The sequence below is a fragment of the Cervus elaphus genome, chromosome 19, assembly GCF_910594005.1.
Source record: "Cervus elaphus chromosome 19, mCerEla1.1, whole genome shotgun sequence".
NCBI classification, from domain to species: domain Eukaryota; kingdom Metazoa; phylum Chordata; class Mammalia; order Artiodactyla; family Cervidae; genus Cervus; species Cervus elaphus.
In genome coordinates, this window is record NC_057833.1 from 11,151,563 (window position 1) to 11,173,864 (window position 22,302).

The following is a 22,302-nucleotide window of genomic DNA, read 5'->3' on the forward strand; positions in this document are numbered from 1 at the left end:
AGATCAGCTGGACCTGTCTCACCAATATGTGTTTACTTTCCCGATTTCACTTAACCCTGCTTCCATTTCTCAAGTCTACAATATTCTAACTCCTCCTTTATGTTAAACAATTTTTTTTTTTTTTTTTTTTTTTTTTTTTTGAGATACAGATGAAATTCCCTACCTTTTGCCAGGGGCCTCCTCCACCTGATCTACCTTTTATTAATTTTCTCCTTCTTTGGACTCCCTCCTAGTATACATTCTGACACATGATTCCATACTATCATGCAGTTACCTGATTACTTCATGGGTGAATTTATTGTCTCCTTAAAAACAGGACCATTTTGCATTTATTGACATTCTCCACAGAAACCTATAAGACACTGTGTATACGGTAGATACTTAATCAGAGCTTGCAGGCTGACCTACATGCTTTTCTCCTAGGGCCTTCCATAGGCTGCCTGGTCTTGCCTTCTTCCATCCGGAGGTCAGTCCTATCCTGGGTGTCTGTCCTACCACCACAACCCTCTCTCCCTAGTAGAAGCTACAGGTTCCAATTTATCCTGTTATTTTTGCAACACTTGGTAGATCAGTCACATTTCCACTTCTGCTCTATGCTGTGTCCTCACAGGGCGCTTAATAGCCCATGACCTCTGTTCTACATAGGCCTGGGCTGGGGAACTGGAGGCTTGTTGGAACTGCTGCACTCAGAGAGTTGCAGCAAGGGGCCAGGAACTCAAAGAAACTATACAGTGATGTTATCTGGTGACTGAGTGTGGACAAGAGGCTCTGAGACAGTATTTGGAGGTGTGTCCAGAAACTGGGCATGTGTGGCTAAAAGTTAAAAGGCCAGTGCCAATTTGATGAACTGCAAAGCTAACAAAACCACAGGTTTGCTTTTGAAGTTAGTATCTAGTCTCATCTTTTTTATTCAAAAAAGGAAACTAAGGTCCAAAGATGAGGCTGCAAATAGCTACTCAGTAAATATCTACTGATTGCAAATAATCCAATCAAGCCGGTCTTTGGATGGATTTATTCATAATATTTAATGTCAGAAACTGGTCAGCCAGTCTTAATGAGCTTATTGGCATGATTTCCAAACAGACCACATCAAGGAAGTGTGACCCCATCAACCCCTGGATTTTGGCCCACTGAAACTGATTTAGGATTTCTAACTTGAAAAACTGTAAAATAATATAAATTTTTGTTGCTTTATGCCCCTAAATCTGTTGTAATTTTAAATAGCAGTTATAGAAAACTAATGCAGCGAGATCTGCCATTTCCTGGTATTCTTTAAGAAATGCTTCTCAAACTTTAGATGTATACAGATTACCTGGGTGGAGCCTGAAAGCCCCATTTCTTAAAAAGTCTCCCAAGTGATGCTGATACTGCCAGTCTAAGCTATTCTGAGCAGCAAGGCTTTAGAGCACATTGGATGATTTTACATCTTTTGCTAATCTCAGTATGGAGGAAGTGGAACCCAACGGCAGAAAGTACTGGAGGCTCTGGAGTTGACTCCAGAGCTCTGGGGAAAAGAAATTCCCTTCACGCAATAACCATGCAACTTGAGGCAAATGACTAAATTTGCTTAAATTAGCTAAACAATTATTTAAGCTGTTTTCTCACCACTAATGGCTTCCCAGGTAGCTCAAGTGATAAAGAATCTTCCTGCCAGTGCAGGAGCTGAGGGAGACACAAGTTCAATCCCTGGGTTGGGAAGATCCCCTGGAGAAGGAAATGGCAACCCACTCCAGTATTCTTGCCTGGAAAATCCCATGGACAGAGGAGCCTGGTGGGCTACAGTCCGTGGGGAGACAGTCAGACATGACTGAAGCAACTTAGCACATGTGCATTAACCACATATAAATGATGAATTACCAGTAAAATGAAATTAAAATGCAAGACTGAATTGTTTATTATTAGGGTCAACACACACACAGTTCTGTAAAACTGCCATAACACATTTTAGACACTTGCTCTCAATTTCTGGACTGACTGATGCCTGTAACAAACAGTTCAGTTTGGTGCCTGCCCATGGGCCACTCTTTGACTGCTATTACTGTTTAAATTTTTTGATAGTGAATAGATATTACTTATATAATTGCAATTAATTGTTTTGAAAACAAATCCAATTCAATGTAATAATAGAAATAGGGAAACAGGACAGAAATGGTTCTGAGATAAGAATAATCTTATGGACAAAGAAGGTGGTAACAAGAAGATGATGTGAGATCTAGGTTTTAAAAGTTAGATAGGTATTTGTCTGCAGGGTGAGTGTGGAAGAGCATTTCAGGCAGAGAGAGACAGGTCTAGGACAGAGACATAGGAGACTACTGAGTGAAGAACAGTGGACATCTGTGTTTTAGCCTGCCTGTCATCATCTCCCTTCTTTCCTTTTCCCTAGGGACCCACAGCCTCTCCATTCTCTGGACAGGTGGTCTGGGCAGGTCTGACCTCTTCCCCAGCACCTCCCACCCCACTTCCTCCTGGTGACTGGTTCAGGACAAAAGCCATTCCAGGACTCTGTAATCCTGGCCAGGGGAAGACAGAAAGGTGCTTGTTCCTGCTAAGATTGCTGAGAGGAGGATGTAAGCCTGGCACTACAGAAGAGAACCAGTGACTGGACTGTCTCAAAAAAATCAAGAGCTATAAATCAGAATACTACTAAGAACATTTATTTCTTCAAACGTTTCCAGTAGTTTCATTGTTACTGTTTCCCTCTAACTAGGCCTAGGCAATATTCTATTTCTAAAAATAGAAAGGGCCCAGCAAGTCCCTGAAAATGACATTTAAAAAATGATTCCATTTTCCTCTTAAGGATTGAGAGCTACAATTTTGAACAATTTAGTAGCGGACTTCATTTAGTAGTGTTTTCTATTTCCAATAAGCATTCAACATGCTTCTTTCAGTGCAAGAGCAGTCTTTCACTGAAGAAACTTTTAGGAATAATAAGAAATCAGCTTTTCTGAAGCACCCTACATATTTGTCGTCTTAGTGGGAATAGGAGGTAACTTCTGGGAATCTGAGGACTACATCAGACATTTAGAACATTGTAAAATAAAAATAAGTGAGCCTCATATCGTTGACTTCCTTGTCACAACTCTTTTAGAAAAATTTTCTATGACATTTGTCTTTTATGGTAGTTTTTCATGACTCCAGGTCAACTGTTTCGCAGCATATTCCTTCATTTGGAGTTGTCAGTGATTTATTATTAGATTCCTATTTTCCTAGGAATAATCCATAGTTGTTGTTGAATCTTTCTCTAACCTTCATAGCAAAGGGCACATGATGCCCAAATCTTGGTTAATTTTGATTTAGTTAAGGTAGTGTCCACAAGATATATCCTCTGTAAAGGTACCCCAACATCTCTGAAATAGGTCATCTATGGGATGATTCTTTGACAGTAAATAACATACACAGTTTAATACCATCTTACATATATAGTTTCAAGAAAGAAAAATGCCTCAATATGAAACTTTGTAGATTTGTAAACAGTTATTTCAACAAATCTCTAGTGAGTACCCACTGAATTATGTTATGCCAAGTGGAAGACAGACCAGCCAAGAGGAGAATTCAAGAGTGACAAGGACCACACCAAGCATGAGGAAACGGGAATCCAGAGGAACGAAAGATTTTAGGTGAAGAATTTATACTGAGTGCTAGGGTTAGATTAGAACTCTGGCTCTTCTGATGACCAATCCAGGGTTCTTTCCAAGACAACATTCAAAGGCTCTATCATAATACTGCTTTCCCCTGGTTCAGTGTAACACCGGTTGTTACAATGAAAATAAATCACTTAACTATGTAACTAAAACTGGCTGCTGCAGTCCATGGGGTCCCAAAGAGTCAGACAGGACTGAGCGACTGGACTGAACTGAACTGAACTGAAAACAAGCTTTCTCTGGGCCCACCATAGGATGCCTTAGAGAAACTATCATTAAACTAACTCGAGACCTAGTCTAGTTTTGCCTTAGGAAAATGTTTCCTCAGTGACAGTGACATAGTGACAGAAACGGATATTGCTCATCCGCCACACCTTGAAACTACCAGATTTTTCTATTCACAAATCAGGAAACAATTTAGAGGTTATCTAAAAGCCTCCCTACATCTTGAAAGCAATACTTACGGTTGACTCATAATTGCTTTATAGTGGATTGCTTTCATACAAATCACCAGTATCTCAATAGCAATCCAGATAGTGCTTTAGGTGGGAAGTATGAATCAGTGGGAGATGGCTGCTGAGTTATCAACTGTTTTGCCTGTAGGCTTAATAATATCTAGTGTATACCTAATTTTCAGGATAGAAAAATAAGAGAAATAGACGTTGTTGTTCAGTTGCTCAGTCGTGTCCGTGTCCGACTCTTTGTGACCCCATGGACTGCAGCACGCCAGGCTTCCCTGCCCTTCATTTAACCACTAGTTTATATTTATTCATTCAATCTAGAGGTGGGCTGTTAAGGTATTGTTCTGATGTGACTCCTTTCAGGCTGCTTTGGATCTGTAGACCCGGAAATCCCAACCCGGTCTCTCTTCCCTGGGAGAAACAGGTGGCCGCAAGGAAGACACAAGCAGGAAAAGCTCCATTGTACCCCTTCATAGTTACAGGACCTATTTTAAAACGTGAAGACCAAGAATCACTTCACTCTGCTTGTCTTTCCCAAAAAGGAACCTCATAACGTTCTGCCAGCTTCGGTGAAGTGAATTTAATTAGACAATCATTACAGCATTCACAATTTTCACAGGACACTGGCGGTAACTCCCTCCTCCAGCAGCTCAAGGGCCATTTCCGATCCAGAGGCGGGTTTCTCCGAGGGCTCTACCGTGGCGGAAAGACCTTCAACCAACCCGTTGTCAGCCTGGCGCCCACAGTCCGTGAGACAAGTGCCCGCCCCAGGTCCCGCAGCGCCCGCGAAGCCTGATCGCGCTCTGCCTGGGGTCAATGAACACGTGCAAGACCTGGTTGGGCTTGCCTCGGACTCCGGGGGCAGAAAGATTTCACAATGGTCGAGAGGGAGGGGCGCCCTAACCTCGTCAATTCTAGGAAGGCCCAAGCCAGCCAGGGTCGCGAGGGGAAGCGGGAAGCGACGCCTACAAGCCGAAAAGACGGAAGGTTTAGGGCCACGCCCCGCGCACGCGCGGCACGCTCTTCCCTTGCGTGGCTGTGGTCGAGCGGCTTCCTCCGCCAGCTGCCGGATCTAGCTCGCCGGTCTTTTCTGTCTGTCCGCCTTCCGCCCCTGCGCAGTCGCGTCGTCGCCCGCCACTCCCTTCGCCCCTCCCTTCGCCCTCCGCTCCGCCGGCCCCCTGTGACGTCAGCGACAGGCCCCTCCCTCCTAGTCCTAATCTGATGCCAAGTGCGGGGCGGGCTGGGTATGGAGGTCGCCAGCTTCTCCTCTGGCCTGAACCTTTCTTGGAAAGGAAACCTCTTTAGTAATTTCCTAAAGCTTCGAATTAAGCCTGTAAACTGTGCTCGTTTCCTAATAAGGGTGAAAACGGCCCCTCACCCTAGTTGATCTTCCAAGCTGGAAGTTCTATTGAAAGGAAACTCCAAAATGTGTTATAATTCAGGTTTATTTGAAGACTTTCTTGTCGTTTTAATGTGTTCCCTTAGTGTGTAAAGTGGGAGAGTGACATTCATAAAATGACAACTTTGCATATGGAAGTTGGGATAAGCGGTACCTAGTCTGGCTTGATCGGATTAATGTGATTTTAATTTAGTTTCCATTTGAATTATCGGGGTGGCACGTTGAAAGGATGGGTATAAAAAGCTGTTGAAGAGCTTAACGCCGTGGTAAGCAATTTAAGCCAACACGAGAAGGTGTATCAGAAATAAAACGAGAATTTAAACTTATAAGGGGCAAAGGTTTCATCTGCCTTTTACAGGCAATGAAAGAGACTCAAAAATTTATATGCTGTGCCCGAGATTCTGTAATTTCTGTGATTTGCCTGGAATTCAGGCCACTGCTTTCACCATGCCAATACTCTGGCCAGCGTGACTAAGGCTTGCTTTGGAACCCGCTGAGCTTGAGCTTTTATAGCCTCTTTTCTTGTCTTCCTGCTTCACTTGTCTTTTTCCACTTTCCTTGATTTTGGTTTTCTTCCTGAGTTCTCTTGTCTCTCTCCCACTCCCCTTTTGCTTTCACGATTTCTTTAACTTCCTTTTTTTTTTTTTTTTTTGATAGTTAAACCAGCCTTTCCTTCCTCTTTTAAATGCTTCTACCTTAAATGACCATAAAAGGAAATAGAATAATTTTTCTTAAGGGTTTTTTTTTTGGGGGGGGCGGGGAGGGACATGGTTAGATACATAGTATGCATATAGTTCGATGTGAAATTTCCTCTTCTAAAAGCTGCCTCCTACTTCTAGCCATAGATGTTCAGTGAAAGTAGGTGTGTGTATGAGAAAGAGAATAATTAAGGAAAGAGAGCAAGATATAGAGTGGAGGGAGTGTGTGGTGAGCTGTTTAGAATCAGAAACAGAAGAAAAAATAATCAAGCTGTAAATAATACAAAACTCAACCCTAGATAACAACATAGCTGTAAATTCTATACAACTAAAGAAACACATCACTTTAAATCCATCCTTGCCTATGCCTCTGAGATGTATTCCTCAGATGAGTTGTCTTTTCCAGAATAAACCTGTAGCTTTCGCTGCCCCGGGAGAAATAATCGCAGGGCTTCTGCCTGTGACGTAATAATATACAGTGATTCCAGGCTACATGCTACTGTGTAGGCTTCTCGACCTGTTGGCGCCTGTGCGCGGTTCTGCACTGGTGTTTGTGATCCTTGTTCTACACTCGCGGAACCTACAGCCCAGAGAATCCCTTGCCTAATGTTACAGAAGGAAGAGCCTCTGCTATTTCCAATTCCGTAGTCTCTGAGCATGTCAGGTAGTAAGGAATTAATATCTAAGTGAAGATGATTAATAGAATTCACTAGGATACAGTGTTGCCAATTGACTGAATCATGCTCTCGTTACAGATTTCTCTGGTGTCTGTCTTATTCTGCTTGGTTAACAATAACTTGTAGAAATTGGTTGGAAATGTATTTTGCATTTCGCGAAAACAATCGATGTTACTCCTGAAGTTTGGTTTATGTTTTAGTTCCCTATATGAAAGAAAATGCACACCTCTGCATTCCATGATTTAAAAATAACTGGAATCATGAGAGCATTATGCCAAGTGAAACAGACACAAATCTAGTGTGATCTTACTTACATGTGGAATGTTAAGAAAGATTCAGAAACAGACAGTAGAATGGTGGTCACCAGGGGTTGGGGGGGTAGAGGAAATGAGATATTAGCCATAGGGGACCAACTACAGTGATGTGAGGAATAAATTCTGGGAATGTAATGTACAGAATGGTGACTATAGTTGACAATACTGCATTGTATACTTGAAAGTTGCTTAGAGAGTAATCTTTTTATTCCCCTGGCTTTACTGAGATGTAATTGACAACACTGTATGAGTTTCAGGTGTACAATGTGCTAATCTGATACATTCATTTATTTCAAAATTACCACCATAGTTAGCTAACACCTCCATCCTGTTACATAATTACCATTTCTCTTTTGTGGTGAGAATATTTAAGATCTACTGTCTTAGCAACATTCAAATATAATATAATACTGGGACTTCCCTGGTGGTTCAGTGGTTGAGAATCCGCTTGCCAATGCAGGGGACACCAGTTCCACCCCCTGTCTGGGAAGACTCCACATACTGCACAGCAACTAAGCCTGTGAGCTGCAACTACTGACCCCACACTCTAGAGCCCAAGAGCCATAAAGACCAAGCTCACATGCTGCAACTACTGAAGCCCATGCAACTAGAACATGTGCTCTGCCACCACAGAAGCCAAAACAGTGAGAAGCCCGTGCACTGCAGTGAGGTGTACCCCCAGGTCACTGCAACTTGAGAAAGTCGGTGCAGCAATGAAGACCCAGAACAGCACTAAATAAGTAAACAAGAAAATAGAATACGGTATTATTAGTTATAATCACCATGCTGTACATTGGAGCCTCAGAACTTGTTAATCTTATAACTGGAAGTTTGTCCAATACTTGGACCAGTACTTTCTCATCACCCCCATTCCCTAGATCCTGGTGACCCCACTGTATGACCTTGGGTTTTTATGTTCCACATATGAGTGATAATACAATATTTGTTTTCCCCTGTCTGACTTATTTCACTTAGCACAATGCCCTCAAGTTTCATCTAAGTAGTCTCAAGCAGCAGAATTTCCTTTTTTCTCATGTATGAATAGTATTCCATTATATATATACACCACATTCTCTTTAACCATTCATCAATTCATGGATCTTAGGTTGGCTAGTGTGAATACTACAGCACTGAACATGGGAGTGTGGATATCTTGATGAGATCTTGATTTCAGTTCCTTTGGATATAGATTCAGTAGTGGGGTTGTTAGATCATGGATCAGTTCAGTTCAGTTGCTCAGTCGTGTCCGACGCTTTGTGACCCCATGAACCGCAGCACGCCATGCCTCCCTGTCCATCAACAACTCCCGGAGTCCACCCAAACCCATGTCCATTGAGTCGGTGATGCCATCCAACCATCTCATCTTCTGTTGTCCCCTTCTCCTCCTGCCCTCAATCTGCCCCAGCATCAGGGTCTTTTCCAATGAGTCAGCTCTTTGCATCAGGTGGCCAAAGTATTGGAGTTTCAGCTTCAGCATCAGTCCTTCCAAAGAACACCCAGGACTAATCTCCTTTAGGATGGACTGGTTGGATCTCTTTGCAGTCAAGGGACTCTCAAGAGTCTTCCCCAATACCACAGTTCAAAAGCGTCAATTCTTCTGCGCTCAGCTTTCTTTATAGTCCAACTCTCACACCCATACATGACCACTGGAAAAACCATAGCCTTGACTAGACGGACCTTTGTTGACAAAGTGAAAGATTGTTGCTGAACGATGAGACGTGTGATTCTTGGCCTCCAGAGGAGATGAATTCAATCCGGGGCCAGAGACAAGGCTGGATCGCTCAGAGCTTTTGTGTAATAAAGTTTTATTAAAGTATAAAGGAGATAGAGAAAGCTTCTGACATAGGCATCAGAAGGGGGCAAAAGAGTACCCCCTTTGCTAGTGTTAGCCATGGAGTTATATACTCTCCAATGAATCCAAAGAATGTCTGGAGGTTGTAAAGACCTCACGAGACCCACTCCCATAATTTACATTTTAAGATAACAGAGTTGGCCAGAAGGTTGAATCCAAAGATTGTCCTCAGGCAGGATACATCCTTGTAAAGACCAGACCTACTCCCATAATTTATGTTTTAAGATAACAGAATTAGCCAGAGGGTTTAATCCAAAGACTGTCCTCAGGCAGGATACATTATTGTTATATAATCCTAAGGAATGTAGAGGAAAAAAAGTAAAAAAATTTGTCCTTTCTTCCTCCTTGAATATCCCAGACCTCTCTCTCCCTGGGAACCCCTAGACTTCTTATCAACCTGCCTAGGAAATGACTCTCTCAAAAGTGATGTCTCTGCTTTTTAATATGCTGTCGAGGTTGGTTATAACTTTCCTTCCAAGGAGTAAGCGTCTTTTAATGTCATGGCTGCAATCACCATTTGCAGTGATTTTGGAGCCCAGAAAAATACAGTCAGCCACTGTTTCCGCTGTTTCCCCATCTATTTGCCATGAAGTGATGGGACCGGATGCCATGATCTTAGTTTTCTGAATGTTGAGCTTTAAGCCAACTTTTACACTGTCCTCTCACTTTCATCAAGAGGCCCTTTAGTTCTTCTTTACTTTCTGCCATAAGGGTAGTGTCATCTGCATATCTGATGTTATTGATATTTCTCCCAGCAATCTTGATTCCAGCTTGTGCTTCCTCCAGCCCAGCGTTTCTCATGATGTACTCTGCATATAAGTTAAATAAGCAGGGTGACAATATACAACCTTGACATACTCATTTTCCTATTTGGAACCAGTTTGTTGTTCCATGTCCAGTTCTAACTGTTGCTTCTTGACCTGCATACAGGTTTCTCAAGAGGCAGGTCAGGTGGTCTGGTATTCCCATCTCTTTCAGAATTTTCCACAGTTTATTGTGATCCACACAGTCAAAGGCTTTGGCATAGTCAATAAAGCAGAAATAGATGTTTTTCTGGAACTCTCTTGCTTTTTCGATGATCCAGTGGATGTTGGCAATTTGATCTCTGGTTCCTCTGCCTTTTCTAAAACCAGCTTGAACATCTGGAAGTTCATGGTTCACATATTGCTGAAGCCTGGCTTGGAGAATTTTGAGCATTACTTTACTAGTGTGCGAGATGAGTGCAATTGTGTGGTAGTTTGAGCATTCTTTGGCATTGCCTTTCTTTGGAATTGGAATGAGAACTGACCTTTTCCAGTCCTGTGGTCACTGCTGAGTTTTCCAAATTTGCTGGCATATTGAGTGCAGCACTTTCACAGCATCATCTTTCAGGATTTGAAATAGCTCAACTGGAATTCCATCACCTCCACTAGCTTTGTTCGTAGTGATGCTTCCTAATGCCCACCTGACTTCATATTCCAGGATGTCTGGCTCTAGGTGAGTGATCACACCATTGTGATTATCTGGGTTGTGAAGATCTTTTTTGTACAGTTCTTCTGTGTATTCTTGCCACCTTTTCTTAATATCTTCTGCTTCTGTTAGGTCCATACCATTTCTGTCCTTTGTAGAACCCATCTTTGCCTGAAATGTTCCCTTGTATCTCTAGTTTTCTTGAAGAGATCTCTAGTCTTTCCCATTCTATTGTTTTCCTCTATTTCTTTGCATTGATCACTGAGGAAGGCTTTCTTATCTCTCCTTGCTATTCTTTGGAACTCTGCATTCAAGTGGGTATATTTTTCCTTTTCTCCTCTGCTTTTCACTTCTCTTCTTTTCTCAGCTATTTGTAAGGCCTCCTTAGACAGCCATTTTGCTTTTTTGCATTTCTTTTTCTTGGGGATGGTCTTGATCCCTGTCTCCTGTACAATGTCACGAACCTCCGTCCATAGTTCATCAGGGACTCTGTCTATCAGATCTAGTCCCTTAAATCTTTTTCTCACTTCCACTGTATAGTCATAAGGGATTTGATTTAGGTCATACCTGAATGGTCTAGTGGTTTTCCCCACTTTCTTCCAAGGTTAGGGGCGGTGGCCGAGAGGAGCTACCCCACGTCCAAGGTAAGGAGCAGTGGCTGTGCTTTGCTGGAGCAGCCGTGAAGAGATACCCCACATCCAAGGTAAGAGAAACCCAAGTAAGATGGTAGGCACTGAGAGAGGGCATCAGAGGGCAGGCAGACTGAAACCACAATCACAGACAACTAGCCAATGGTGATCACACTCTGTGATCACAAGTTAGCCTTGTCTAACTCAGTGAAACTAAGCCATGCCGTGTGGGGCCACCCAAGACAGATGGCTCATGGTGGAGAGGTCTGACAGAATGTGGTCCACTGGAGAAGAGAATGGCAAATCACTTCAGTATTCTTGCCTTGAGAACCCCATGAATAGCATGAAAAGGCAAAGACAGGATACTGACGGATGAACTCCCCAGGTCAGTAGGTGCCCAATATGCTACTGGAGATCAGTGGAGAAATAACTCCAGAAAGAATGAAGAGATGGAGCCAAAGCAAAAACAACACCCAGTTGTGGCTGTGACTGGTGAAAGAAGCAAGGTCCAATGCTGTAAAGAGCAATATTGCATAGGAACCTGGAATGTTAGGTCCATGAATCAAGGTAAATTGGAAGTGGTCAAACAGGAGATGGCAAGAGTGAACATTGACATTCTAGGAATCAGTGAACTAAGATGGACTGGAATAGGTGAATTTAACTCAGATGACCATTATATCTCTTACTGTGGGCAGGAATCCCTTAGAAGAAATACAGTAGCCATCATAGTCAACAAAAGAATTTGAAATGCAGTACGTGGATGCAGTCTCAAAAATGACAGAATGATCTCTGCTTGTTTCCAAGGCAGATCATTCACTATCACGGTAATTCAAGTCTATGCCCTGACCAGTAACACTGAACAAGCTGAACTTGAACAGTTCTATGAAGACCTACAAGACCTTCTAGAACTAACACGCAAAAAAGATGTCCTTTTCATTACAGGAGACTGAAATGCAAAAGTAGGAAGTCAAGAAACATCTGGAGTAACAGGCAAATTTGGCCGTGGAGTACAGAATGAAGCAGGGCAAAGGCTAATAAGGAGTTCTGCCAAGAGAACTCACTGGTCATAGCAAACACCCTCTTCCAACAACAAAAGAGAAGACTCTACACATGGACATCACCAGATGGTCAACACTGAAATCAGATTGATTATATTCTTTGCAGCCAAAGATGGAGAAGCTCTATAGAGTCAGCAAAAACAAGACAGGGAGCTGACTGTGGCTCAGATCATGAACTCCTTATTGCCAAATTCAGACTGAAATTGAAGAAAGTGGGGAAAACCACTAGACCATTCAGGTATGACCTAAATCAAATAGCTTATGACTATACAGTGGAAGATCATGGGTATGCTAGTTTTAAGTTTTTGAGGACCCTCCATACTGTTTTCAATAGTGGCTGCGCCAGTTTGCATTCCCATCAGTGCAAAAGGATTCCCTTACTTCACACCCTTTGATAACACTTGTTGTGGTTTATCTTTTTGAAAGGGTTCCCTCGTAGCTCAGTGGGTAAAGAATATGCCTACAATGCAGTTGATCCTGGGTTTGATCCCTAGGTTGGGAAGATTCCTGGAGAAGGAAATGGCCACCAACTCCGGTATTCTTGCCTGGAGAATCCCATGGACAGAGGAGCCTGGTGGGCTACAGTTGGTGGGGTCATGAGAGTTGGACACAACTTAGTGACTAAACCACCTAAACCACCACCATTTAAACCGGAACGAGGTGATATCATGTGGTTTTGCTTTGCATTTTGCTGATGATTAGTGGTGTGGAGCACGCTTTTTTATGTGCCTGGTGACCATTTGTGTGTTGTCTTTGGAAAACTACTCAATTCTGCCTACTTTTTAGAAGGGTTTTTGTGTGTGTGTGTTTTTGCTAAGTTTATGAGTTCTTTCTATATTTTGGAAATAGACCCCTTATCAGACATATGATTTGCAAATATTTTCCATCCTGTAGGCTGCTTTCTCATTTTGTTGGTTGCTTCTTTGCTGTGAAAGCTTTTTAATCTGTGGTAGGCCTACCAATTGGTTTTTGTTTTTCTTCCTTGTGCTTTTGCTGTTAGGTCTGGGAAACTGCTGCCAGGACCAGTGTCAAGGAGCTTTTCAGGTCTTCTAGGACCTGTGTTTTCTTCTAGGAGTTTTATGGTTTCAGGTCTTATGTTTATGTTTTAATCCATGTTGAGTTCGTTTTTTTGAGTGGTGTAAGAGGAGGGTCAAATTGCATTTTCCTGCATGTACTTATCCAGTTTTTTCAGTAAGAGAACGGATCTCAAATGTTCTCAGCATAACAACAAATGGTAACTATGTGAGGTGGAGGATGTGTTAGCTACCTTCTTATGGTAAACATTTAGCCATATAGCCATGTATCAAATCATCACAGCATGCACCTTAAACTTACATAATATTATATGCCAATTATATCTCAATAAAGCTAGAGGAAAAATATAAATAATTGTTCATTTTAGTGACATTTGGTAACTGCGTAGTGAAAACAGAAACAATGATAAATTCTATTATTTTCATATCTGTGTAATACTATATGTCTACTGTGAAGTCTACAATTTACAGAAACACAGTTCTACATTTCACACCCCCCCCGTCCCCCACCCCAATTCTACATTCCAAGGTGGTGACTCTTTAACTTGTATATCTTATCATAAAGTAGAACTGGATCCCAGGATGATAGCAATACAAAGCTTGCTTATTCTAGCTAGCATGTTATATATTTATAGAACTTTATTATTTTCCTTACCAGATATTGTGTTTCAAGGATGAAATAAAAAAGCAGGAGCATTGTTGGCAGTTAATATTGTGTGTGTGTATGTGTGGTGTGGCTTTAAAATATAAACAAGGGACTTCCCTGGTGGTCCAGTGGCTAAGATCCCAAGCTCCCAATGCAGGGGGCGTGGGTTCCATCCTTGGTCAGGGAACTACATCCAACATGCTGCAACTAAAACAAAAAACAAAAAAATCTCCCTCATGCCACAACTAAAGCTGCCTCATGAAGCAATGAAGATCCAAGATCCTGCCAAACCTCAGACACAAAGCAGCTAAATAAATACATAAGTATAAAACACTTGTTATAAATAAATAATATACAAACAAAAGTAATGACTATATTAGTTTTTGAAATGTCAGCAATGGTATTGACATTTTTACTGCTAGAACTGTGAAACATATAGACATGAGATAACATCCTCACCTGAGAAGTTGTGCTAATTGACTCTCTTATTGGGAAGGCTGAGGATGCACTGACATTTGCATGTACTCACATTTGCATTCGTGGGTTGAAATTTGAGATTGAGGCTCAGACAGTAAGGTTTACTAACTTTAATCCTTCTGTCTTCTAAGATGGGGGACTGACTGCATGGTAGGTTTTTACTGCACTTGCCTGAGCTGAGAAGTTTGGCATGTCTTTTTTTTTTTTTTTTTTTTAAATGGGTGGTGTGGGTGTGTGCATGCTCAGTTGTGTCTGATTCTTTTAAGACCTCATAGACTGTAGCCCACCAGGCTCCTCTGCCCATGGGATTCTCCAGGCAAGAATATAGGAGTGGGTTGCCATTCCCTTCTCCAGGGGATCTTCGCAACCTAGGGGTCAAACCTGGATCTCCTGCATTGCAGGCAGATTCTTTACCATTTGAGCCACTTTAGGAAGCACCTCTAAGATAGAGGCTTTCACAGATAACAGGGAATTTGAACAGAAAAGCGTGAGCAAGAGATGGGCTTTACATGTTTCATTGCTCCGAAACTAGAGCAGAAAACAAGTTTAAAGATCACGCAAGATGATTCTGGGAAAACTTTTACTCCAAAGTACTGTAAACTCCCACTCTGCTGATGATTGGGATATTTTCGGATAATAAACTTCTCCGTTCGTATCGATATGTCTTTGACCCTCTTGCTCTGTTGCAATTACTTTTGCTGCATAGTAAACGGACCTAATTTTAGCATCTTGAAATAACCACTTGACTAGGGTCACAGGTTTTGTGGGTCAGGAGTCAGACTGGGTACTGCAGGGGTGGTGGACCTCTCCTCCTTGAGATTTCAGGTCTCATCCTTTGGGCTGGGCTGCCTCAGGGCCTGGGGCTGTCAGCTGGAGTAACTACACTTGTCTTCTTTCTGCGGCTTGGCTTCTTTACAGCTACTCTCCTCAGGGTAGTTAGACTTGAACAAGGCAGCTCAGGACTTCAAGATCAAGTGTTCCAGTGTTGAATGCCTGCGCCGCGTTGCCTTTTACGACCCAGCCTCACAACGGAGCCCACAGGAGTCTCTTGGTTGAAGGAGTCATAAGCCTGCCCAGATTCAAGAAGTGTGCCCAGGGCTGTCTTTGGCAGCACACACACTAAAATCGGAACAATTCAGAGAAGATTAACATGGCCCCCACACAAGGAAGACATGCAAATTGGTCAAGTATTCTGTATTTTTTTTTGCAACTGGAGATTATCATACTAAGTGAAATAAGTCAGAAAGAGAAAGACAAATATCATATGATATCATATATATGTGGAATCTAAAATATGACACAAATGAACCTATCTATGGGGCTTCTCTGGCAGCTCTGACGGTAAAGAATCCACCTGCAATGCCAGAGATGTGGGTTCAATCCCTGGGTCGGGAAGAGCCCCTGGAGAAGGAAATGGCAACCCACTCCAATATTCTTGTCTGGGAGATCTCATGGACGGAGGAGTCCGGTGGCTATAGCTCATGGGGTCACCAAAGAGTCGGACGTGACTTAGCGACTGAACAACATGAAACAGAAACAGAATTATAGACATAAAAAACAGGCTTGTGATTGCCAAGGGGATTGGGGAGACGAAGGGATGGACTTGGAGTCTGGAGTTAGTAGATGCAAACTATTACAATGGTTTATTATGCAATCTATTGGAATGGATAGATAATACTGTATAGGACAGGGAACTATTAATATATTCACTCTCCTAGGATAAACCATAATGGAAAAGAACATAAAAACAAATGCATATATATGTATAACTGAGTCATTTTGCTATGCAGCAGAAATTAACACAACAGTGTAAATCAACTATTAAACTGAAAATGAAAGTTGCTCAGCTCGTCTCCCACTCTGGGATCTCATGGGCCATACAGTCCATGGAATTCTCCAGGCCAGAATACTAGAGTGGGTAACTGTTCCCTTCTCCAGGGGATCTTCCCAATCCAGGGATTAAACCCAGGTCTCCCACACTGCAGGTGGATTCTTTGCCAGCTGAGCCACAAGGGAAGCCCAAGAATACTGGAGTGGGTAGCCTATCCCTTCTCCAGTGGATCTTCCTGACCCAGGAATTGAACTGGGGTCTCCTGCATTGCAGGCGGATTCTTTACCAACTGAGCTTTCAGGGAAGCCCATAAATCAACTATACTTCAATTAAAAGAAAAAAAAAAAAAAGGAAGAGAAAGCGGGCCCATAGGAAACCTGCACACCACCACTGCTCCATGAAAGGAGTGTCAAAAAGACTTGGGGCCATGTTCTAAGACTGCCACTTACTCTATACCCAACTCTCTCATACTCACTTTCAACTTGAAAGAATTTCCCTTTAAATATTTTCTCAGAGTGAATACAACGTGTTAATAAAATTCACTATGTGGGATTCAAGGCTACTGAAATTGCCATGTAATGATTTTTCTTTCCTAGGGGGAGCAGATGGAATGATCAGACGGTGCCTACTGATTTTAAACAACGCTGTCAATGTCTATGTCCCTCCCAAGAGATGGGCTGCATTTCTACAATGAGGGGGAGAACATGTAATTGTCTTTGTTGAAGAAATCAACTATTTCATTTGGAAATCATGCTTGCTTGCTTTTACTCTTTGTTCTTTGGATATACAGAATATGTCTCTGCAAATGGATGGACTGAGAAGATTGGTTGTTAGTAATTCAATAAAAGTAGTTAAAACATGCCCTAGGGCTTGGATTAATTGCTTCCGGGGCAAAATTTAAGGAGATGCCAAAAACTCATTAGTCAAGATATTCTAATGTAGTATTTTGAAAAATAAAAATGTATGCCAAGCAATCCATAACAAAATGTCAAAAATTTAAATAAAGCCATATCAGTTTCCTAGGGTTGCTGTAACAATAGACCATAAACTGGATGGCTTAACAGGAATGTATTGTCTCCCAGTTCCGGCGGTTAGACACATCAGGAGAAACTTCAGTCCTCTCCCCTGGCTTCTGGTGGTTGCCGAAATCTTATTCCTTGGTTTGCAGCTGCACCACTCCAAACTGTGCCTCCATCTCCCATGACCTCCTTCCTGCTGTGTCTCTGTGTCTTTGCTCTTCTCATAATGACACCAGCCACTGGATTTAGGGCCCACTCTAATCCAGTATGATCTCCTCTTAATCGGATTATGTTTACAAAGACCCTATTTCCAAATAAGGTCATGTTCTGTGGCTCTAGTGGATGTATATTTTTGGGAGACACTCTTCAATACTGTAGACAGGATTAATATTACTGATTTTCCCTTCTGCCTTAGGATTCAATATGGCTTGATGTGGTCTCCTCTATTTTAGTAGCGAGCGTAGGCTGGCCGCTGCCTGGCCGAAGACTTTTGAGGCCACTGTGCATGTTCCTCCTGGGAACTTTCACCCACTGACCTGCCTCTGCTTCCACATTCCTGTATGATGACTCTGAAATCTATCTCTCCAGCCTTACTACTCTGCAGATTTCTGATTTCCAATATGTTCTGATTACCTCTTCTATGCATATAACTATACTGGCCCCCCCTCACCCTCTGCCCCATGCTTTTTGGATCATTTCTTCATTCCAAGTGTTCTGAAATTGTACAGTGAGGTAACTTAGTTGTTTTTTTTTTTTTTTTTTTTTTAATTCAATAAGCTGGGTATTAAGTAAGAAATAAAGAAAGTGAAGTCACTCAGTCGTGTCAAACTCTTTGCGACCCCGTGGACTGTAGCCTACCAGGCTCCTCCATCCATGGGATTTTCCAGACAAGGGTACTGGAGTGGGTTGCCATTTCCTTCTCCAGGGGATCTTCTCGACCCGGGGATGGAACCCCAGTCTCCAGCACTGCAGGCAGACGCTTTACCGTCTGAGCCACTAGGGAAGCCCCAGGTATTAAGTAGATGCTTCAGTTTGGAAACTCATTTCTTTAAGTTTGAGGGACTATTCTTTTATTATTTATTCAATAATTGTCTCCCTTTGCTTTATTCTCATTTCTTTGTAGAACTTCTGTTAGTCTAACATTGGGGAGCCTGTATTTGCCTCCTAATGTTACTATCATTTTTGCCTTCTTTCCTTTTATTTTATGGGACGTTGCCTTAAAATTCTCTTCTGATGATTCTTTTGAAATAGTTTTCATTCTGGTTTTTATACTGTTAGTTTTCTAAAGCCCTTCCTTTTTCTCTGATTACTTCTTTCTTTTTGAAAAACTTTAAGATAGCACCTTATTCCTGTGTCATGGGTCCAACAGGTTTCCTTCATTTTCAGAGGATACTAGTTTATTTCTTTGAAATTTTCTTCTGTTGTCTGCAGTCTCTGCTCCTTCAATTTTATTATTATTATTTTTTCGTTTTTGTCTTGTTCTGTGTCTCTTATGTTGGAGATTTTCCTAGATCGTTCGGTGAGCCTTGGCTATCTGTCATAAGACTGAGGATGGAGAAGGCTGATTTTCCTGGGAAGGTGGGAGCCTGATGTGTGGAGGACTAACAAGGTGGAGTGAGCCGATCTCTAGAGGGCTTGCTCAGAAGGATCTACCCGCTCTCTAGTGTTGGAGGGGGCCCATCGGCCTGGTCCTCCAGCTTTCTGGGAAATGAGTGGGCAAATGGGCTGGGAGGTCTTGCAGACTAGAATGTAGACTTTCCCTAAAGTGATTCTACTTTCAGTTCATTTCCAGCCCCTGCCTTTCCTCTGGGAAGGGGTAGGGGCGCTTTTGATCTCTGAGTCCCCAAAGTCCTGGGATGGGATGAGCTTACTAATCACTGTTCCCCTCTCTGTGGGTGCTTGGTTTCAGCTTTTTCTTAGGTTAGTCCCACTCATTTTGATCTCTCTTATTCTTTATTTCCTTGTGGATTTGTAACTTTTACTTTCCCTTCCTGTCTTTTGGTGGGGAGGGCATTGAGAGAAGAGATAAAAAGCTTATGTTCAATTCTCTATCTTTTCAGGTAATTAATAATTCATTATTAAACCCTGTAGATGATCACTGCATGATTTTCCCTTAGAAGACGACTTCTTCAATCACAAATAAAATTAAATATGCCAGTACTTTAACAGGGGATTTAATGCTCCACCAGTTAGAGGAATTCAGATGTATTAGGGCCATCTAGTGGACAGTTTGAATTAAGCACCATGGGCTTTAAAGAGCACCTTCTGAAAACTAGGAAAATAACTAGAAAGCTTCACTACTCATCTCTGTCTCTGTGCAAAATCTCCCGAGATAGAAGGGTTTCCTCTTCATTTATTTCACAGTTTATTTTAGTACTTATTTCATTTCATCTTTATGGCTATTTTAAAGTCTTGTTGTTGAAATTTAAAATGTTTCTCTACTAATATTCTTGTGGAAGATGAAAAAATAACTGAACTATTCTTTTTTCTTTATAACAGCCTTTTTATTTCATGAGGATTCGCTTCTATTTCTCTCTCCTCTGAGGTATTTCACTAGTCTACGGCTGGCCTTTCCTAGGAATTAATTGAGGAGGAAACGGCAGATAGGATTAGGCTGTTGGACCTGGGTAGAGGCCAGGCTTGGCGGTACCTGTGGTCAGCTGGGACAAGCTGTCAGTGAATTATACTGCTCTGTGGTTATTAAGACTTCACACTACACGTGAATTGAAAAGACATAAGTTATCCAGTCTCTCAATCTTGCCCTCAATAATTTACTTAAAAAAAATTGTTCTGGAGATTTCAGGCTGAAATTTAAAATTACCTCTCTCTTTTTGTAACTCCAAAAGGATTTTATTATTTTACACCCATAGCTATAGGATCTATTGTAGATATTCCTAAGCCTCCATTCAGCCAAATAATGAGAGTTCCCTCAGGAGTTCCCACAGGGTCAAAATATGTGAATCACAGTGCTTGAGCCAAGTGCAAACCAGCTGGGATTTTAAACAGATCAAGTGTGAAGCTGAAACCTACTACATCATTTAAATGCCATCTAGTGGGCATGTGTCATTTTTAGTACTCAATCAAAATAGCTTCAGTGCCTTCTAGGCTTCCCTGGCTCAGTGGAAAAGAATCCTCCTGCCAATGCAGGAGATGCAGGTTCAATCCCTGGGTCAGGAAGACCCCTTGGAGAAGGAAATGGCAACCCACTCCAGTATTCTTGCCTGGAGAATTCCAAGGACAGAGAAGCCTGATGGGCTAGAGTCCATGGGGTCGCAAGAGAGTCAGATGCAACTTAGCAACTAAACAACAAAAACAACAGCAAGTATTTTTCTTAGAGTGATCTACCAGATAGTTTTGAATTAGGGTTATTATTAGCTGCTTCTGCTCTTGGAGTGAAATGGAACTGGAATATTTCCTGATCATAAAAAATGTGTAACAGCTTAAAATGTGCCTAAACCTTAGCTCTTATTCCAGGTGCATCTGCTAATATGGCTACAAAATAAAGAGTTGCTGTTTGGTTTGCCTACTAGGTCACATAAAGAGCACCAGTAGTTTTAATTTATTACTTTGTAATTGAAAAGTAAAAAGAAGTATTATATGTAATGTGAGGTAACTAGTATAGGAACAAAATTCAAAATATTGATGGCCAGCGGGTTTAAAAGATCAACAATCTTCAGTCTCAGGAAACTGAAGAGCTGTGAGAGAGACATTTTCATTCGTCCATAAATGAATGCCATGGGCAAGCAGATTAGTGTGATAAAATAATGGTGGTGATAGTAGTAGCAGCTAACATATACTGAATGCTTGAATGCCAAATGCTATTCTGAATGCTCTGCTTGTATTAATGCACAGCAATCTAATTAAGTAGGTACTATTGTTACACCTATTTTTTTTTTTTTTTTGCTACATTCATTTTATAGACAAAATTGACAAAATACAAACAAAATAGCCACTAGTCAAAGGCTGAGTAGGGATCGGAAAATTTGGAGTGTCCTTTGGCCTCTTGGTTGGTTTGGATTTTGGTTAGTACTACTCTCGCTGAAGGATTTTTGGAGAATCATAAAATTCCCTTCAACAGAACCAGGGCACAGTCCACCTTGAGCACCCTGGCTGGGCCCCAGGTAGGCTTGGAGATGTTGGCTTGGGGATGCGGTAGAGCAAACAAGTTTTGCTCTGGGTCTCTGACCTACCTTGGTTAGACCTCCCTACTTTTTGCGTTCTGTGGGGATAAACTGCCCCCGGGAGAACTGAGAATAGATTTGACTTTTGTATAATTGTGGTCTGAGGTTATTTATAACCTCTTCTCCGGCTTTTTACTTCAGATAGTAGAGACTTGATTTATTTGAGTATAACCAAACTAGTTGTCTGTGGTTATGCAATAAAGCATTTTTAAGCATTTATGCAATGAAGCATCATTAAGCATTTTTCTTCTTGTTGGTCACAGATCTGGTTCTGTTATTTCACTTCAGGACTGTGACCAGTTAAAACCTTAAAGATAATAAATAATACCTCACACAGTGCTTTGTTGATTTCAGTGAGCCTCATAAAGTATTTTTTGAGGTCAATAACAATGGTTTTATTATCCTCAGTGTACAGATAAGGAAACTGGGACCCAGAGAGATTAAGTGGCTTGCCAAAATACACATGACTGCTGGCACAGAATTAAGACTAGAACACCTAGGCATTTCATTGCATTTTTTAAAAACACACATACACACTTTTCTAGGTATGCAGATGAATCTGTGTGCATGCATACATGATAATGCCAACTGAATGTTAAGTAAGGTAGCCTCACATGAAAGTGAAACCATGCTAATTTCAATTTTATCTGATATTTCAGTTACTGTTAAAGATCTTTGAAAGAAAGACAATCAAATCAGTGCCATAGGTTAGATAATTTAGATTTTTTACATGCTCAAAGGCAGAATCTAGATAATCTTTCAAAGCTTACTCTAGTCCTCTAATTTTTTTAATGAAAAAAGTAGGATTATAAAAATGTTTTATTCATAAAATAATATACCTCTATAGCAGTTTTACAAGCTTATCATGCCTAAAACAATTTATCCAGAAGGAGGCAGCATTTTACTATTAAATTGATGCTTCTGCAATGATTCTAA

At 41.5% G+C, this 22,302-nt stretch overlaps 1 non-coding gene across 1 annotated transcript; it reads left to right on the top strand.

Moving 5' to 3' along the window:
* Positions 1–15,430: 15,430 nt before the first annotated feature.
* On the top strand, positions 15,431–15,537 carry LOC122676227. The gene has a single exon (XR_006335509.1). It is a non-coding gene; the product is annotated as a U6 spliceosomal RNA (small nuclear RNA).
* Positions 15,538–22,302: the final 6,765 nt, after the last annotated feature.